Consider the following 18,951-nt stretch of genomic DNA (forward strand, 5'->3'; position numbering starts at 1 on the left):
CTTATTTCAGTTTATATTCTTAAGGTTTATTTCTGCAATTGTTTACTATCTATCGGACCGTCAGCTACGTCACGACACACCCCTATATGGTACGGAGACAGCTGGAAACTCAACACGAGACTGAAAAGCTTCTCGACCAATTGGAAAAGACACTATTCCAGAGTGGAGAGTTGTGATTGGACATCTGGGAGGGGGATTATATATGTACAGATATGCCCGACTGCTAAACCATGTGGGGCGGGACTACGGAGAAGTGCTGTCCATCTATGTTGATACAGATCTGAAAAAAAAACTGGACTAACGGAGCGTCTGCCTACGTTGCTTTTCGCGTGGACTAATGTAAGTTATTTTAGACTTTCCCGTACCTTTGGGCGTGCCTCGCTCTCTGACGTGTTATAACACTTTTGTAGCATTATACTTAGGCCATTTACCCCCTCTCGTTTCGTTTAGCTTAAAACTGCTTTTCAAGCCGAGTGGTACACGCGCTTTTCAGGCCAGCAAAGTGGTGCTGCCGTTAACGTTAGCTGTTGTCATTGCTCTCTAGCGGTCTGCATCATTTTGACATGCAGCTGACACAAACAATGCGTCCAGTGAGGCTAGGTGTAATGCCATTGTAGAGAGGCCATTTTCACAGCCGTCCCGCTACTGTAACACAACAATTCAGTAATAAGCGTGGCGTGTGAAAATTAAAGGACACTTTGGCGGTGTGTGACCGCTGGTACCGCTGTTTTTCTTCTTTTTCTTTTACTACCCCGAGTCCGGTCCTCGATCAGGCTCAGCCCGCTTGTGTGTGAGGGAAAAGGAAAGGGGCAAAAAAAGAGTCTTTTTAATTATGTGTCAGTTGAATATGTACCGACACATTTACACGCCATGTAACCTCCGGTGGTATCGCAAATGCTCAGTTTGCTAGATTTTCTGGCTACACGTAAGCACTTGGTTGTACGCTCCAAGTCCTATTCGGGCAAACAAAACAGCGTTTAATGGCAAAGCGGCGTGGACGTGTTGCAAAGTTTAGTTTGAATGAAGTGTTGCATCATGTGTAACTACTGCTCCTCACACACGAGCCCGTGAAATGACTGTGGAAAAAAGTCCAAAGCCCCTTCCTCTGGACGTGTTTACCTCGAGCACGTCAGGTCGTTAAAATCGCCAGATTTATAGAATGACGTTTGGCGCTACAGTGTTTCCATGCACGAAATAACGGCACGTCAGCGGTAATGTTACCCAACTCCCACCTCTCCGACTGACCGTTAGACAGTCCTGCTTAATTCACTTGTCTTTTTTTTCTTTCTTTCTCTGTTTACAGTTTTTGTTTTATACAGAGGGCAACGTTTTTCAACGCGGGGGGAAATTGTTCACCTTTAGCTCCACTAGTTAGTGACCTGGCTGCAACATCTGGGCACCTCTCTGCTACTGTACAAAAGTGAAGGTTGATATGCAACATCAGGTAAGACGGAACTCACTGGCTTGGTTTTGTGGTGCATCACAGCTTCGCTTAGCGTGCGTGGCGATTCTTATCAGTTAAACACGAGCAAACAAAATGAAATCTGTATATTTAAAAAAAAAAAAAAGCTTTTCGCTTTGTTTGCTCGCTGTGCCGTGTTCGGGATATTTGTGAAGCTCTGCCGCTTCTCCACTCGCCTCATCCCGGTGTCGTTTTGTGTGTTGTGTTATTGTTACTCCACATTCTACATGTGTATGTTCGCCTCCCCTGCAGCCCAGCAGCAGGGCCAATGCGCAAATCCCTATCCTTTATTACACTGCATTAAAATGAACATGTGTTAGCCTGGCGTGCAAAACAGCAGGCGGATTATTGATGTGGCTTTAGACACATCAATAATTTACGGGGTTGCATACTTTCCTTCTCAGAGGTTGTCCGCCTCTGGTGCTGAGGAGACTGCAGGGAAAAGACAAAGGGACAGATTAGCATGGAGCCAAGGGGAGCAGAGTAGACATGCATAGACTTCAGTAAGGTGACATGTTGTCTGAGTCTGCTGTCCCATTCTATTTTATGTCTTAAATATGCATTAGCAGATACGAGCCACTAAAAGGTCAAAGCTACACCATCTAGTGATTAATTTCAGTGTTTGTTTTTCACAAAGTAAACTTTAACTATCCTGAAACCTGTGCGTCTTTCATTCTCAGTCCTTAGTGCCCATCATATCATTTGTGTTTCTTATGTGTTTCAATTTAATAACACACTGTTAGGCTTGCTTTAAATAAGAAGAGGTAAATGTTTTACTCACTGGAAGAGCAGGACATATTTCTTGGGATGTTTCCACCTGCGCAGAGAGTGGTTTCCTTGACTTAATTATTATTTGTTTATATAGCTGTTTTGCTTTATTTTTAGTGCTAAAGTCTCTGTACGTCTTTTCATGCCAAGGCAACCAGGGCATCAGAAAGTTAATGCTAAAATGAAGAAAATGAGCTGGTAATTTGTCATATTATGGTTTTGTTGCATTATTTGTACATCTGTTTTTTGGGGGTTTTTTTTGCCTAGCTCTTCTGATCTTACCTGCTTGTTGGTCTCCTTTGTCCCGAGGAAAAACACAATGCTAGCCTGTGCAATGACATGATTTCTTGGCTGCTTACGCTCATATTGCCAGGAACGATTCATCTATCTATTTTCTTAACACCTTATCAAATTTAAGGTTGCAGGGTGCAACCTATACCATATACCTCTATCGACTCACATAGGGTGAGATGGTACACTTATCACAGGGTTTAGCAAAGATTCATCATGCACTTGATCAGTGTTCACTTTATTACACTTCTATGAGTATGGGAGAAGCTAGAAGTTGAGATGAATTTGAATAGAAGCAGAAACCGTAATTTCTGCCACTTTGCAGTGTTATTTATTTCATTTAAAGGATCCTACCTCCCATCTATTACCTTAGCGGGATACACAGAACCTTTCTTCTGTAATGAGGTGCTTAGTGGGGCACATTGTGCTTGAGAGGTTTGTACTCGCAGAGTTACAGGCAACTTGTAAAATGATAACAGATGCATAGAGTCTTCAAGGTGGAGAGTGCTGTTTTGAAATTCCCAGGAATATGAAATGCACATGTACATACATGTGCACATGCACACGTACTTGTTAGTGCGTGTTACATTTTTTTGTCTAACTTTATGCCGGTCAAGTCATCTGTGATTTGTGTACTAAAGTCTCGTGGCAATGCGGGCACAACCACTTTTCTTACATGTTGAAAGTGATCTTGGGTAAAAACATTGAAGATAAGATAAGCAGAGTCATTGCTCTGATGGGGATAGAAAATCAATCACTTTAAAAATGTAAAATTTTAGAGGGAAGGCTCATTATAAAATCTAAATAAAACCAAATCCCCTGGTTGAAATCAGTCCTATAAAAATCAGTTTTTAAGATCAGGGTATGTATTAGATGGTAACCCCATACCCTGGTTGTCAGCATTTTTCAATAACACTTGTTGATTGTTTAAGGGTTTTTTTTTTGTGTGTGTGTTTTTTTTTATTTGGCACGCTGCACACAAAAACTTTTGGGTCTGATTTGGAGAATTGGCTATTTGCTGGTGTGAGTTCAACTGAATACTTCTGTTCATCTCCTTATTGATTAAAACACCTGCAGAAGCAATAGTGTTATTTTTCTAAAGCTGCTTGATCCAAATAGTGATAAAGCTTGTTGAATAAAATGACTATGTCCTTAATTGTACTAATTAATCTTACATTTAACCTGGACACTCTAGCTTTTAAAATAAGTGATTAGGGTTGGACAATAGGCTCTGCACAAACTGCAGTCATGTGGCATCTGGGTTGCAAGTAGGGCTTGGTGATAAAATAATAAATGATAACACAAAGAGACAGTGATTTCGCAAATGCAGCAGACTACTATACTGAAAAGACATGGTGCCAGTAAGCACATGTAGAATTTAAGTGGCTGATTAAAGTAATTGACACTCTTTGCCAACTCCCTGGCCCAAGTCATTTCTTTCAGAGGGCATTTTCACAGCTGAGGCATAGAGAGACAGTTGAATAGCTGTGTCTTCTTCTAGTTTGCTGCCAGATTGGATTTGTGGTTAAGTTGTACATCCATAAATGAGCCTCACTGTCTATGTCACTGAGACAGTGATGCACTTCCTGTACATTTTTTAAAGTATCCATTAAATTTGCTGATTGCTTGCTTACCCTGGACCATAAGGGAAATAATACAGAGTAGTCTCTTGAGATTTATTTTGCATTCATATCATGTTCTTGTTATTTGTTTGGAATTGACCAAAGGAGTTAGTTTCCCGTTTTGTTTGTATGCTTCTGCAACATTTGAAGCCTTTGACTGGTCGGAATTAAGAGTTTAGTTTATTATATATACACCTACAGTTGTAAATGTCTTGCAGTATATTTATCATGTTCAAATTCTGACAAAAATAAATTAAATTAACCTCATATCTAAGGAGTAAAAAGGAATCTTTAAGCTTGACAGAAATAGTGACAGTTGCCGATCCCTGGTGCTGATGGATATCGACATCATCCATCGGCACAATCCTAGTAGAGATACAGAGACGAGGTTCTTCTTTTTAATCTTCTTGCTTCTCAGAGCGTTACAGCTTGAGTCAGTCATGGTCGCAAAAAAATAGTTTTCCTTGTTTACGCACTTGCATGTGCAGCAAAATTCATGCTGAAGAGCTTGCTACCATACAGGAGAGCAACAGTGCAACATCATCAGAAAAAAGGGGACAATGCAGAGCAGATCGAAATATCATGTCCTTCATTTTAGCCAATAGCAGTACCGATTAGCTCAACCACCATCATCAGATCAGGATGGGGTGTTGTCTTTGGGCTTAGAGAGATAAGCACTTGCTGGCCTTTACCACACATGAATGAATCAGGCTATTATTAGGTAGTATTTATAATACCGTCAAAGGTATGTGGACACAACTTTAAAGTATACTGACAGTAGCAGTGTTCTCATTCTTGTGTTTTAATTTGTCCATATATTGTTGTTAATGCTTTCAGTGTTTTCTCTCTGACCTTTTTCTGTTCAGTTAAAAAACTCAATACAATATCTTTTCTCTTTTTTCTTCTGCTGCTCTGGTGATCATACCAACCACTATCTCCTCAATTTTTTGTTGTTTGTTTTTTAAAAAACAAACACATCACTCCCTGTGTGGCGAAGGTTTTCCCCCAAGGGAAAGGACTAAAAGACACCAGGTGTTTTGTAGTTTCAAAATTTTAAGCCTGCCAGCTGTTGGATTTCTGCTATGAATGATAAATCGGAAATTCAGTTGAGGAAAACAGATATTTTTCTGCTTCGTGGTGTTCACATGTAATAGATTTTCCTTTATTCCCATAGCCACATCTCCTCTCCACCTCCCTTTTTAATGCGAACATGCTCAACAGGGGCTAATAGATTCCTTATGAGAGGTAATTGTGTAGCTGCAACATAAATGCAGGGGAGGTTCTGGTGTTGTGGTTAGTCTGATTAGGTCTTGTTTGAAGCCCTAAGGGATTTGGCGAGATAAACGTCAATAGCAGCTGACCTCACAGCCTAAGGTCACAGGCTACCATGCAAGTAGCGCTCACAGAGCTGCAACTTCTCTGGGTCCCACACTGAATGTTGGTAAACAGTGGCGTAGATCACAGTGTTTGTGCACTATGTTGTGGTCAAGTGCAACTTTGCATAACACTAATGGGGTTAGAGGTTCAATTTCCACAAGGCAAAAATGCTTGCACCACTGGAAATAAAAAGCTTTTTGGATAATAGATCTCCAGTCAAGAGACAAACAGTTCCTCTGTGCTCTTGCTGGAAATTCTTTTCTCAGGGATTTTAAAATGTTTTGTCAGGAGCCATTTTAATTTGATGTAGTTTTCAAGATTGCAGGGATGGTTGAATATTGGGTGAGGGTTTTTCGTCAGAGGTCACAGTAACCGAATATTGTTATCCATTTAACAGAAAAATTTGACTGCACGCTGCCATAGCGACAGATTAAAATTCTGGTGGTGGAGCTACTGTTAAATGAAATACTACTACTACTAATGATAATAATAATAACAGGACAGAATGAGTTGAAGTTAGAGCTTGCTAGGGCTAAATTAAAATCCCAATTACATTTTGGCTTGAATTGACTGAATGATTGTTCACTGACAACATTTGCAAATTTGTACTATAAATGTGTTGCTACTTTGTGTTATCTATCTGTCAAGGTGGGGTTTTTATAATAATAATAATGCATACTTTATTGATCCCCGTGGGGAAATTCCTCTCTGCATTTAACCCATTCACTCAGTGAAGCAGTGGGCAGCCACCAATCTAGCTCCTGGGGAGCAGTGTGTAGGGACGGTACCTTGCTCAGGGGTACCTCAGAGTAGCCGTTCAGTGGATTCGAACACCTCGACCTTCCGATCATGGGGTGACCACGCTACCTACTGAGCTATCCCTGCCCATAAGATATTTTGCAATATGATTGTGCTTCAAGTATTGAAACAGACTGGTGGTGTTGACTTTGTTTTCTGAAGCTGTTTCGTTTTTGACTTTGTTTTTTGTTTGGTGTCATCTTTGTCAAAATGTGTCCATCACGGCAGGCATAAGATTTTTAAATTTTTTTTTTGTACGAGCTGCTCGGGTTGCAAAGTCGACTCAATGATGCTTCCATGTTTGGCCAAGCATTAATAGAAAAAAAAAAAACAACCAGTCAGTTTTTAAAAAAGATATGGGGCAGAGTAGGATCTGAATGTCAGTTTTGATTAATTTTTGCTTTTTTTTTTATAAAAAAATAATAATGAAAACTGATAACAAGCTCTGGTACTTGCACCATCTGAGAGTCCATATTCAATTGGTGACATCTGTTTGCTTCCTTGGAAGAAATGTTAACCATGCTATCACGCTTCCTTATGAGGTGTGAAGTGTGGTAGTAGTGAGTTCATGAATGCATGCACTTTTTATATTTTTGCTATTGTCATTTAAAATAAGTTGTAATGCTATTAAATCTGTGCTATTTTTTTTTATCACATTGTGCATCAAAATGATAGACAATGGCAAATCTAACACAATCTCTGTGTAATATATGATTGTGTTAGTGTTTGTGCACTCTGGCTTTAAACAAAACATTTATTACCGATTCTTGGTCTTGGACATTTTCCTTCAACCAGATCAATTTCAATTAAATTGAAAGTGGCCGTACCTTTGATGAATAGTTGGAAAATTTGCTGCGGTGATGAAATTACGTCTTCAGGTAAAGATCTAAGATCAGTCAATTTAACGTACAGCATCATCCACTTACCTGTTAGACTGATTTAAAATAAAACACGGGCTTGCATTTGTTTTAGCATGGCCTGCACAGTTTAATGTGCCCAGAGGACAACAGGAAACTAAAATCACTATTCTGTCTTTGCAGAGGTAGATTGGTGTTCAGGTGATTAAAAAGGTGCCAAGGTCTAAAATAATAAGTAGCAAACACCCGATACAAGAAGCATATACTTATTGCAACATATAATTCTTTATACCTGTAAATATAAAAAGAGACAAATGTTTTATAAGCAACAGGTGAGTAAGGAGTGATGGAACTGAATTACTTGAGTGTGTTATGTCAGACATTGTACTGCTGTAGGATATTACAGAATGAATCCACACGTTTCTGTTTTCCTGCCCACCCCCGAGCATGGAACAGACTTTTAGAGGTTCTGCGTCACATTTTGTGCTTTGAATGTTGATGAGAGTGATATATGTACAGATGGTATTGAAGCTGGCAGAAAAGCAGTCCATCAGCCATAGATTCAGTCTATGCAATGAAAACCTTGTCCACAGGCTGGCAAAAATAAGCCAGTCACAGTTTATTTCTACAGCTCATGCTGGAGGACAAGATACACACTCTTTAAAAGAAGGAATCAAATTGTGACTGTTTATCCTGAATTGCACAAATCATTAAGTGTCTTTGATTCATTTTAATTAAAGTCAGGCAGCCAAACTTAAAATGCAAAAGATATTTCTTAAAGCAGCAGAAAAGCTTTTTGTTACCATCGCTGCCACCTCTGTGGAAGATTAGACACACTTTCCATTGATTTAAACTTTGGGCTTTTTAATTAGAGTGATGTGAGACTTCACTTGGATGTGTTTTACAGCCACACTAAAAGCACGACTGGCTCATTACTGTAGTCACTCATTAAACCCAGGAGCACATGTGTTTCAGAGAGTGCATGAGAATATGGCGAACTGGACTGTTATTTAACAGAAGACACAGGGAGAGTGACGGACAGCTCTCAACACCAAGCCTTCAGTGCAGAGTGTTTTGAGTTGGACAAAAAAAGTTTTTGTAATTTTTTTGTAATTTGAATTAAAATGAAAGCAGCTATGTGTAGTTGGCAGCAAATTTGGAGTAAGGACTGGTCATCGATTAGTGTAATGTTATTTTGGCTTCAGCTGTCCCTCAAATGGGTAACATCATATCATTTTCATCATGTCAATATTTCATTTTAAAAGGATCGTAGAATTTCTGACTGTTGCAGAGAAATGTTGGAGGATGAAACTCTGAAATGAGATTCAGGCTTCTGTCTGTCCTACTGTGTCTGTCTACGGAGGCCCACTGTAAGGGGCTTTCACTGAGCTGCTAACCCTTCTTCTGAGCTCTTTTTTCCCCCCATTCTTATTTCCACTTTCCTTATGCTACCTTAGCACAGAGACAGAGAGACAAGCCCACTGAAGACGATTGGCTGTTGCTTAACGGGCCCCTTACAGAAGACTCCGCCCATCTCACCCTGTTTGTCCAATAATTTGTCATCCAGAAGGGCAGTGGATGACCAAGCAATCCACTGTATATGTGCACACAGGTTCTATGGTGGTCATTACTACTGGTGTAATTATGTCCTTCTTCTCACTACTTCTGCTTTCGTGCAGATTTTTTGACACGTGTACATAAGCGCTATACAAATACAGGCCATTTACCATTTACCATAATCACTTTGGATCCAGTGTAAATTTAAAACAACAGGCAGATGCCAGCAGAAAAAGCAAAGACAAAGCATATCTTGGCTCAGAGGCAGAGCACTTTTATTCTGTGTTTTTACACACAGTCACAGGGAAGCACACACTCTCTCACTATTATTTTCTCTTATTCAGAGTATTATATTATGGCCTGCAATAGTCAGTTAAGACTCTTTATAGTTGGATTTTGTTTTTACGCGTATTTTCTGTTTGTTTCTTTGCCATTCCAAATTGTTCAAGAGTTTCTAAAATAGTTTGAAATAGCAGCTTGTGAAATTCTGTGATGATTGATGTCAATGTTTACAATAAGTTCTTTTTTTTTAAAAAAGCTAAAAAAAGTAAAAGCTATGAGATCAATACATTTCAACCTAAATATAAAACAGTAAAATAAGTTTTCTCTGATCTGTTTTTATGGCAGCTGAATTGAGAATGTTGTTACAGATGTATCCATTTAATGTCCATAATTATTCACCACAGTTAGTAGGATGACCTCTGCATCAGATGATAGAGGAATCCAAATGTTGTATTGATTTAGACAAATAGCGTTTCTTCCCACATTTTTCTTCTTACTGCACAGATTAATGTTTCTGTCCATCCGAAAAATCCTGAAGCCAGGTACGGTCACACTGTCGTTTAGGAAGTGTTAGTGTAGCAACTCCTCCATGAAACACATTGGAGTACACTCTGTAAGCTCTCTGGGTCTCAGTCACATCACTAAGCTCGTCCACATTATTGCTCAAAGAGCTCACATTGTTATGGTGATGGCTGGAGCCTCTTAACCCTCTCAGGCTCAAATTAAACTTTTTGTTGCTAATGCACAACCAAGTCCTGCAGTGGTACTTATGAGTAAAAAAAAACTCATAAAATATGTATGTGGGGTAATCAGGTTGTTAGTTTTTAACTGTTGCAAATCGGCAACGCCTGCCTTGAGAGGGTTAACTCTCCACTGAGCTCCAGCTCTGAAACTCTGTCCTTCTAAAGTGTTGTCAAAATCATTAATAAAATTGATATTTTTTTAAGGTGTCAGGAAAACAGTTTTTTTTCCCATCAAAGAATAAACTTTATAGTTAGAACTTTGTCTTGAATAATCAGACAATATAAACTGTGGCTTACATTAATACTTATAATATAATATAATATAATATAATATAATATAATATAATATAATAATATTTATTTTGAATTAAATGGGAGAAACAAACAGATTAAGAATGGATCTCGAAAAGGAGTTTTTCCTATGGTGGTGTTATGTTAATTAGTTCCACAGGTGGTAAGAGATTTTTATTTGCATACTTCTCCACTAGCAAATGCTTACAGGATGGGTTTAATTCAAAGCAGCTTTCCCTGTTTTTTTTTTCTTTCTTTGTGTGTGTGTGTGTGTGTGTGTGTGTGTGTGTGTGTGTGTGTGTGTGTGTGTGTGTGTGTGCGTGCGCGCGTTTCGGTTTGTTTACAAAGTTGTCCTTAAGTCAGATTCCTGTTAGCAGTAAAATCTTAATATGTCTTTAAATGTGCTCTGTCACACTACATCATGCAGTCTCTGCCTTTTCTTCTGTCATTGTTTTTTTGTTGTTTCTTCTTTTGCCAGCGTTTTACAATTTTTTGTTTTTCTCTGCCCCAGTTTCTCTCTGTCCTGTTGCTATTTTCCATCACTTTTTTTTGCATCTTGTACCGTTTAAAGCTCTGTTTGCTTCTGCCAGTAGCTGGAGTTTGCTTGGGTCACATTTGTTTTAGTGCTACACTGATAGAGGCTTGTAGTATGCTCTCCAGAGAGTACAGTAGACTGCTGCGCAGACACTCTTGCCAGCCTCTTTCTCTAACATATGTATACTGTATTCTGCCATCACCAAATGATTTATTTTAGAAAATGATGCAACTTGAACTCTATAAAAGAAACTGAGATGTGTGTGTGTAGCCACTTAGATGCTGCTTTTATTACACTTGCCTTTGTTATTTAAATAAGTGTGCTCTATTTTAACCAAGTATTCTCTGAATATAGTACATTTTCAGTTGACAAGGTCTTACTGTTTCAAACATATAAATGAATCTTAAAATCCCTTTTTTGTCCCTAGTTTTGTGGTATTATAATTTTTTTTGAAGTTACTGGAATATTTTGTTGTTTTTGTTTACCCATTATGCTCTTTGGGCTGGGTAACAAAGTTGGATAGAAAACACAGCCATAGAAGTGTAGACGGGGTTAGTCGGCAGCAAACAGCAGGAGGTGTGTGAAGAAGTAAAAGATGGCTCAGGCCACCAAGGCTGTTCTCATGAAGCAAAGCCAATAGCGCCAGTAATTATAAAACTGCCTAAAATGCTGTCTTTGTAGACAGGCTTACTGGTGTGTGTTGTTTGGTGGCAGTTTTGTGACTCAAGTCAAATTACAAGGAAATAAAGTGTCATTACTTATTTCTTGCAGCTGTGATTGAGCATCGGCATAACTGCGCATTTTAAAAATGTAAAAAAACAAAATGCAAAAAGCACCACAAAGAATTTAATAATGCACATATCTTATATATCAGTTTCTTTCACTATTGTTTTATTTTCTGCTTTGTACCTCATACCCTGCTATTACTGAATTATCCCACACATGTCTGAAATGATGGCACTGTTATGATGTTTGGCAAGATCAGGAGTGGTAAGGGTTTACATTTAAAGCCAAAGAGAGAAAATTTCTACTCTAGGAAATAGAAATCTGAGGGAAGGCTACAATTATGTTCATATTTGCACTATGCTAACAGTAATATTTTTTATGAAGTAGAAAACCCTAAATCGAGCAGTCTGCTGATTCTGTCTACTTATTTGTCTCTTTGCTACGCATGCTGACAGATAACTAAAGCTTGTCAGCTACTGGTGTCAAAACTACCACCCTTTTCCTGCTTTTTCAAAATTAGTTAGTGCATATGGTTTGTGTCCCATACATTTATTTATTTATTTATTCATTTTATTTTTATCTTTTGCACATTCTGAGCATTTAGCAAGATTTGGGTTGATGGATGACTATATTTTGGTGTCTGCCCGTTCATGATGTTTCCTGTGCTTGTGTGTGTTTGTGACTAGGGATGGGTATCGTTTAGGTTAGGATACCAGTACCAAAACCGGTACTTTTGAAACGGTGCCGGTGCTTAAACGGTGCTCGAACTGGTGCTTAAAGAATGGAGAACACAAAATTGGTCCAAAAACCTCTCATGTTCAGCTGTTTTTTTGTAAAAAGATAACAATTTTAACAAGTTTAACTGTTTTCCACTTTTTCTTTGGTCATTTTAGCCTTTTTGGCCAGGGTGAAGGGAGTACCTGCCATCAAACAAGAAGACAGCCGCATGTAACTACAACGGTGTTTGCGAGTTCACCTTACATGTATTAATTTAATAACGTGGTTAGCTTACACACGAACAACATTAAGCTACTCACCCAGAGAAGAACAGGTGCTGCTGCCATCATCATCCGTCATCATTTCTACTACACTGGCAGGGCTACGGGCCAGGACTCTCCTCTTCGGGTTTTTGGGGGATGTTGCTAACTTCGAATCGAATTTTAATCACGATTACGATCTGGGCTTTCAACGATCATTAAAAATGACTGAGCCGATTATTAGCCCCTCCCTCATTTATCCGCGACACCTTAAAGGCCGGTCCGTGAAAATATTGTCGGGCATAAACCGGTCCGTGGCGTAAAAAAGGTTGGAGACCGCTGATTAAGAGGACCCGAGGGAAGCTCGGAAAGCTAAGCAGAAGTTATTTGGAGAGGAGAGTGACTGCCGTTGGTTGAAAAGAGAGGTAAAAAAAACTTCAGTGGTGTTGCACACTTTTATATTATTTTTTAAAGTCATTATTCAATACATTGTTATTGTTAACCCTTTAAATCCGGTCAGAGCAGCACGCTCCGTTTTGTGTAACTATTTTTAAATCCCTGTAGAACCTGAACCTTGTAAGCTAGCGCAATAATTTGTTTTGCATATGAAACTTACATCTTATGCCATCAGCTTGTCCTCGGTCACGGTTTCCTTCCACATAAATTGCATAAAAAGCGCTTGCAGGAACAAAAACATAATATTCCAGAAACACGCTTTGCCGATCCGATCAGCTGTTCGTAACACTTCGCACATTGAAACAGACGTCACCGCTAACTATCACATGTCCGCCATTTCCTGCCCGAAACCGGAAGTGATGTCATTTTCGCGGAAAATGTAGTTTTTTTTTTTTACTTGTAGGCCTTTAAAGCCTATACTGGTCATGCTTGACTTTTCTGAATAGTTTCTGGGATGCTTAGAACTCGAATTGCACTGTTGGAAATAGTTTATTTTGATGCACCTGCTGTTTTCTTTGCAAATTTGCATCATAGGATTGTTTTTGTTTTTCCTGCAGTATATAAAAATTGCTGTATCTCCAAAATAAAACTATGAAGACACTCAAAATAAACTTTTTTGTATTTAAAGTTTTGAGGGATAAACCTCTTAAATTTCTCCAAGTAGAAATATATGTTAAAAAACAAAAACAATTTTCAATTTTTTTGTAGTTTATTGCACTTTTTTGCAATTAATGTAGTTACTATGGACTTAATGCATACATATTATTAAAATATGGGCTATAACAGTTGTATAGCAACTTGAAATGCTCCCACAAATGGCACTACAACATGTAAAAAAATAATATAAGCTCTGGCGGACTTGGTTCTATAGTAGGTCTTAAAGGGTTAAATAAATATCGTCAAATAATCGCGATCTCAATTTCAGTGAAAATAATCGTGATTATCATTTTTGCCATAATCGAGCAGCCCTAGCTATCGGCTTTTAACACAATGCTATACGTCGCCAGGTGTTTCATCAGATTTGAGGTGTCACCTCCTTTGCACAGTATCACCTTAAAGCACTTGTTGCAGGCTGCTGAGTTTGCATCTTTTGCTGTGAAGTACAGCCAGAATTTGACCGCTTCGGCTTGGGCATTTTTAATCTGTAGCTCTGCTCTAAAAGAGCGTATGTACTTGGGCCCGCCTACTATCCTTGGAAAAGTAAAATGGCTAGAACCCAAAGTGTATGACATCTCAGGGAAAAAAAAGCTGCTTTTCGGTCTAGTTACTACCGTTTATGTCAGAACTGGTGCCGTAATGGCACCGGATACTGGTGCCGTAATGGCACCCATCCCTATTTGTGACATACTTTTGTCTGAATCTATGTGGATGACGTTTATTTCAGTGTCGGCGGCTGTGGGCGTCTGCAAGATCCGACATTCCTGGATCTGGCAGCTGTGCCGAAGTTTGTGTGTATTCCGAGCTTGTGTTTCGCAAAGAAAATGCTCCTGTTTGATTTTGATTTTGTGTAGTAACCCCACACTTTCTCCACACCATGTACAATTCTCCCAGTTTTTTGTCACCTCCAGCTACTTCCCCATCACTGTTTTTCTCAGTCTCAGATTTTCCTTTCTCTCTGTTTTGCAGATTCACTTCCTGAGTGTGTGTGTGTGCATTTTAATGTGTTCTCACATTGCCATTATTGTGTCCTTTTGGTCAGCTTACACCATTTTCCGTTATGTAATATATTTACTGCACTAGATGGTTCCTTTTGTTTTCAACTTTGCTCAGTGGCCAGGTGCACCTAGCTACTTCAGATGGCCATTTTGGTCACTCTTTGTGCACACGTCTACCAGGAAGTCATTTATACAAATTAGCTGTGTGAGGTCTAGTTTCAGGAAGGTCACTAAAACGGAAAAGCAATTGCCTGGAAGGAAGGATATTTTTAGTCATTGTGTAAAAAGTGATCAAACGATTCAGAGATTTTTCAACAAATGACAAAAAACAGTTTTTTGTTGGTTGAGGAAAAACAAATTATGAACTAATGAAGAAAATACATTAAAACAGCAGAAATCACATTAGGGAATTATAGTGCTGTGCAAATAAAGGGCTGTACAATAATTGTATTTGACCACTTCCAAAGAAATTTGTGTGTGTGTGTGTGTGTGTGTGTGTGTGTGTGTGTGTGTGTGTGTGTGTGTGTGTGTGTGTGTGTGTGTGTGTGTGTGTGTGTGTTTGTGTTTAGTCACTTGACCACTGAACGTTAAACCAGTGTTGTGTCTACACATAATGGACAACCTGGCAAAGATGCAGTCTTATCTTTAGTCATTCTTCTTAGTAGCCTGTAACAAAAACACACCAATTGTTTCCATTACATTAGTTCAGTTGAATCAAAAAAAAAAAAAAGATGCCAAATTACAGACAACTGAACTGAAAATCAGTGTTAACACATCCCATGGAGTACAGCAGTGAGTTTGCACAGCCGTCTGTGAAACATGGTGGAGGCTGTGTCATGGTGCATTTCAAAATTGATGGAGTTATGAACGCAGGAACGTGCCAGATTTTCCTCCACCATGCAATAATAACTGGAATTTGGTTGACAACAGTGGTGTTCAGCATGACAGTGATCCCAATCACACTGCCAATGCAGGAGGAAAAGCATGCCTGAATAGAAAAACATACAACCAAACACTATCAGTCATGGACTGGCCTCCTCAGAGCCTAGACCTCAACATTGAAGCAGTGAAAAACAGAGCAAAAGGAAAGCCATGAATTGTTTTCCCTGGCCCGGTCTCTCTTCAAACAGATGCAGCAGTGGGTTGATTGGCATGCATGATAGAGGCTGGACATTGTAAAGACGTGTTGGTGTCACAGTGAAGAAGGAAAAAATGTATGTTCAGTAGTATTTAACAGTGACACATTGTGTTATTTTAGCATTTTGCTGTAGTTTTCTCCATCCATATTAGGTGAACAGAATAGCAACCTTTAATTATAGTAGCCCTTTAATTATGCACAGTTCTGAGTTTTATGCGATTCCAGTGTTATTCAGCATGGAGCATAAACAACCAGTGTGTTTTTTAACTATTGTGGCCAAACAGTGGAATGTTAGGTCGCCTGTCCTGAGTCCCACTTGCTGTAAACCAGAATGAAACCAAGTCCTAAAGCAGACACAGAGTAGAGTTCTGGTAGGGCATCACCAGGATGGGTTAGCACACTTCTGATGGGATGTATCATACAGAGTAAATTTATATCATTACTTATTTCACAAATGTTCTTTTTATTTGAAAAAAGTGTACTTAAGCAGCAAACATAAAATGCTGTTACAGAGGTTTGGACAGTGTTAACTCATTTTTATTGCTTTTTCCTAATGGATCATAAATTTCACAAAGATCCTGAGAGAGAAAATGAATGATACAGAGTGAGGGTTAGGTAGAGGCTTTCGCCCCCATCCTCCAGCCTCAGAGGCCTCTGGGCTGGCTGGGAGCCAGGGGCAGCCGGGAGGTGAGGTATTTTAATTCACCTTAGAAAGGAAATTGGAAAGGAAATTATTTGCACCACAGTGAGGCAGACAATGGAGGCAAGTTTTGTGATAGTGAGTATGCCACCAGGCAGTAGTTAGACCAGAGATGTTTCAGAAAACAGATTCAAGGTAACAAATACTACCAAATTATAGTGTTATGATTGAAGGGTGCAAAACAGAAGCATATGAAATTCCAGACATGTTATTATAACTCGTCCACTGAGTACAGAACAAAGCGTGTGGGCCATAACATACAAGGAATACAGTAGACATGCAGCAGAAAAGAAAAAATCTTAATTAAGGTGTAGGGCTGGGCCATATTATACCGTTCACGGTAATACCGGTATAATGTTAGGCAACGATAGGAAAATGAAATATCGCGATAGAATGGGAGTAAAACGCGCATGCGCAGTGCCTTTGTTTTCATACGCACATGGCCGATTGTTGAGTGAAACAGATGAACCAGAATTGGTTTGTAAAAATGGTGCAACTTCCGTGATGTGGAACTGGTTTGGTGTTTGTCCGTCAGATACACAACAAAGCACATTTTTTTGCAGAACATGCAAGCGGCCGTTGTCATTGTCATATTTGTCGGACTAAGATGCTCTTAAATCTGGGAGTAATCTGGGTCCTAAACTCCGTATGCTTCAGGTCAAACACTGCAGCATCACTTAGAGTTAAAAACTGTCTAAATTCTTTCATCTTTAATAAAACGATCAGCATTGCTGCTTTACCAGGTGTAACTATAAAGTTTAACTTCCAGGCATCCATGAAAACAAAAGTTATTACATTTAACGGAGTTAGAAGTTAGCAGGAAGCTAGCGGAAGTTAGCTCGCTAGTTTCGCTAGTTACCTAAGCATGATATTGCATGTTCTGACTGAGAGATTTCTGAAAAAATTCAAACGTACAGCTCTGCTATCACTTCCAACATAAATGAAGACAGGAAACTAAACAGCAGTGACGTTTGTAGGGTTACTGAAGTTGGGCTAGCTGGTATATAATGATGTGCTACGTGACCGCTAGCGATACAGCTATGTTAGCATAACATAAACAGTGAAGCTGGAGGACGAACACTAACACTTTTCCACTTATAAAAGTTAACGTGAAGGTTCTTCATGGTTAGAGACAAATGCAATCGCATGGCAGGATGCTGTAAACGGACCAAACTTCAGTCAGGAGAACAACTGAGATAATCCATCCACAATACGAGGTTAGTCATTAATATACTGCAACAACATGGGAATAGAACAGCTGCCAGAGAATTCAACATTAATGAATCAATGGTACAGAAGTGGAGGAAGCAAGAAGAATGAGTTTAATAAAGTTTGATTTATCTGACTGCTTTGTTTCGCTTAATGTGCCTTATAATCCCGTGCACCTTATGGTCCGAAAAATGCGTACTGCACACTGCAGTTTAATGTTGCAAAGCACCTATTTTTAACTTCAGTGGATATTATATATGGTTATGCTCAGGATATGTCAGCCCATTTCTACTGGAAATGCCTTTTGGTTAAACTTTCAGCAAGGAATTTGCATTTGCACTGTTACATTTTTATAAAGCTTTAATGTACATAAAAACCAGCTTCTTGTTTAAGTGAAAATAAATGGAAGGTTGTCTTTTTGCGCTAGTAATGTTGTGGAGTTGTATTTTGTCTCGCATCAATTATATCGTCGGTTATATCGTTATCGCAAATTTTCAAATATATATCGTGATAAATATTTTTGGCCATATCGCCCTGCTCTATTAAGGTGTATGAAATCTGTTTCTCTTATACCACTCATCTGTATTTTACAAATCAAAAATGTGGTTTAGGGAAAAATCAATTTGTACCGCTGTCCTTACAACCTCTTCTCAGATGACAGCTCTCATTAAATGGGTGAAATGATGTGTGGATACAAACTGCAATTTGACAGGTTGAAAAGCACACAATTGTGAGTCATTGTGTAGTTGGTAATGTCATGATTAATGTTTGAATGTGTGTAGGTAAATTAGTTAAGTTTTCCCCTGTGGTGGTGGTTTGCAGCAGCTGTTATGTTAAGCCTTGGGTCTCATATGGTTTTCACATTAGAGTCAATGCCAAAACCCAGCATGCAGGTACGTTTATATATTAGGAGGTTGGAAAATGAGAATGTCGTATGTTTTACTTAAGTAGAGAGGCTGTTGAAGCAAGCAGGAAGGCCATAAACGTTAGTCATCAGTGTCTATCTCCGCTGTAGATTTATATTACAGTTTTTCTCAAATGCTAAAACACATGTCACAAACGTTACCACCAGGTCCCCCAATGTCCAAACACAACACCCTTCTCTAAAGCTACATAAACACAACCACACCTTCCCACTGCAAAACTCAAACTCCCACACCAAGAGAGCAGCTCGAAGCTGTCAAAACTGTAAACACTATACACAGCATTACACACTACAGCAAAACAATTGAAAACACAATGCTCAATTTGTGAGAAGGTTCTTTGTTTCATAACTGCCAATGCATATTTTAGAAACTATACAGTAATGGATCGTCGTAGATCCCTGCAGAGGATTAGGCATTTAGATTTGTGAGTTTCATATGAGTAGTATAAATCTATAGAAAATCCTGCATGTACGTACACTACTGTAACACAACTCAATGCAAAAACAGAATCTATTGCACACAACAGTAATCTTGAAAACATGAACAGGGTGTGAAGTTTTTTTATTTACGTTATTCACACA

General features: G+C 39.0%; 1 protein-coding gene across 2 annotated transcripts in view; it reads left to right on the top strand.

Annotated features, from left to right (window-relative positions):
• Window positions 1-239: 239 nt before the first annotated feature.
• LOC146645047 (vitamin D3 receptor A) overlaps window positions 240-18,951 on the top strand; it is an 88,121-nt gene continuing 69,409 nt past the window's right edge. For both annotated transcript variants that reach the window (XR_014908997.1, XM_085393138.1), the window contains exons 1-2: window positions 240-339; window positions 1,304-1,444. The gene's annotated coding sequence lies outside the window, so the exon portion shown is untranslated. The remainder of the gene's footprint in view (window positions 340-1,303; window positions 1,445-18,951) is intronic.

This window comes from Rhamphochromis longiceps, linkage group LG20 (assembly GCF_057381845.1).
Source record: "Rhamphochromis longiceps isolate RC_006_pf linkage group LG20, R_longiceps_female_GT1.1, whole genome shotgun sequence".
In the NCBI taxonomy this organism is placed as follows: domain Eukaryota; kingdom Metazoa; phylum Chordata; class Actinopteri; order Cichliformes; family Cichlidae; genus Rhamphochromis; species Rhamphochromis longiceps.